The sequence below is a fragment of the Muntiacus reevesi genome, chromosome X (assembly GCF_963930625.1).
Source record: "Muntiacus reevesi chromosome X, mMunRee1.1, whole genome shotgun sequence".
Classification (NCBI taxonomy): Eukaryota; Metazoa; Chordata; class Mammalia; order Artiodactyla; family Cervidae; genus Muntiacus; species Muntiacus reevesi.
The window spans coordinates 43,953,279-43,955,261 of NC_089271.1; the positions used below are offsets into that span (position 1 = coordinate 43,953,279).

General features: G+C 38.7%; 1 pseudogene; it reads left to right on the forward strand.

Moving 5' to 3' along the window:
• Positions 1-1,040: 1,040 nt before the first annotated feature.
• On the forward strand, positions 1,041-1,769 carry LOC136153654 (peptidyl-prolyl cis-trans isomerase FKBP3 pseudogene; annotated as a pseudogene).
• Positions 1,770-1,983: the final 214 nt, after the last annotated feature.

Consider the following 1,983-nt stretch of genomic DNA (forward strand, 5'->3'; position numbering starts at 1 on the left):
TTCTAAACTTAAATTTAGCTTAAACTCTTGTCAGTTCCCAACTCGTATGCTTCTCAGTTCATCATTGTATTCCCTCCATTGCCTAGTCAAATGCTGTGCTCATAGTGTATCCTTCATAAATATTTGCCAGCTTGAACCGAAAAGCAGAGGTTAGCTGGAACTAGATGAGGGGTTGGGTAAGGTGAATAGAGGAGAGATGGAGAAGAGGAAGAAGAGAGTCCAAGACAAACTTAATTTCAGAGCTCTACATAGAAGTCCCAGACCTGATTCTGATGGTGACATGGGACATAGAAGTGAAAGGTCAGCTAATAGCTTTTTCTCTTTACTCCTCCCAGTCTGGTAAGCATTTGTGGTGAGGAGGCAAGGCAGGGTAAGGCTTTTACCTTCTTTAGTTACCTTCTGTAGTAACCTCCACCAGCCCTAACCTCCTCTCCAGCCAGCCCCCTAAAATATCTAAACTGAATAAAAATAATGTATTTGTTATGTGAATGCAACTTCAAGCAAGACATAACACAAATCCTATCACCTGTCCCTACCTCCAAATTCCACTTAGATGATGCTTCTGTGTCCTTCCTGAATTGAAATGCTGCAGCTGCCACTGCTAGTGAGGAACTCATTTTGAAACATTTGCTTGGGACAGATCCTAAGACAAAGCCTCAATCAGTATCAGGAAGTCTCCTCCTTTGTATATATTCCATAAAAGAGAATCCAATACTTTTGATAGAAGTCTGAGCCACTTGAAGATGAATAGAGTGTTTCTTTAGTCAGACGTGCCCAGGAGAAATAAAGAAAGTCTCAATTTTCTGAAGAAAGGAAAGCTGGAATAATTCTCTCTTGTTGGATCTTGATACCTAGACTCTAAAAACTTTTGAAAATGTTTGAAACACCCAGGAGTTGCTTGAGGCCTCAGGGATTTATTTCTTCATGAAATGTGCAAGCGTAGTTCTATTAGCCCACCAATTGAATCACAGTGTTACAATAGAATGAAAACAAAATTTATATTAGATTTAAAAACAAAACAAAACAAAACTAGGCAGCGGGGGAAGATGGCGGTGGCCGTTCCGCAGCGGGCCTGGACCGTGGAGCAGCTGCGCAGCGAGCAGCTCCTCAAAAAGGACATTATCAAGTTTCTGCAGGATCACGGTTCAGTTTCGTTTCTTGCAGAACATAAATTACTAGGAAACATTAAGAATGTGGCCAAGACAACTAACAAGGACCATTTGGTTACAGCCTATAACCATCTTTTTGAAAGTAAGCGTTTCAAGGGTACTGAAAGTATAAGTAAAGTGTCTGAGCAGGTGAAAAATGTGAAGCTTAATGAAGATAAACCCAAAGAAACCAAGTCTGAAGAGACTCTGGATGAGGGTCCACCAAAATATACAAAATCTGTTCTTAAAAAAGGAGATAAAACCAACTTTCCCAAAAAGGGAGATGTTGTTCACTGCTGGTATACAGGAACACTACAAGATGGGACTGTTTTTGATACTAATATTCAAATGAGTTCAAAGAAGAAGAAAAATGCCAAGCCTTTAAGTTTTAAGGTTGGGATAGGCAAAGTTATCAGAGGGTGGGATGAAGCACTCTTGACTATGAGTAAAGGAGAAAAGGCTCGACTGGAGATTGAACCAGAATGGGCTTATGGAAAGAAAGGACAGCCTGATGCCAAAATTCCACCAAACGCAAAACTTATTTTTGAAGTGGAATTAGTGGATATTGACTGAAATAGTTAAGAAATCATCAACAATAAAACATGGCCGTGAAGAAACTTATCTGTCTAATTAGAGCTGGTTACTATTGTTAAGATAAGAATCAACTGGAAAATTCAAGTTAGAACATGTTTACTTGATTCTTCAACTTTTAAGAAATGTAATCCATTATAAACCCTTGAACTTCAAAATATTTTACTACAGTTGTGTAAAATATCACTTAAAGAGAACTGATTTGCCTTTTACCTCATGCTGTAAACTAAAAGGCTCAATAAAA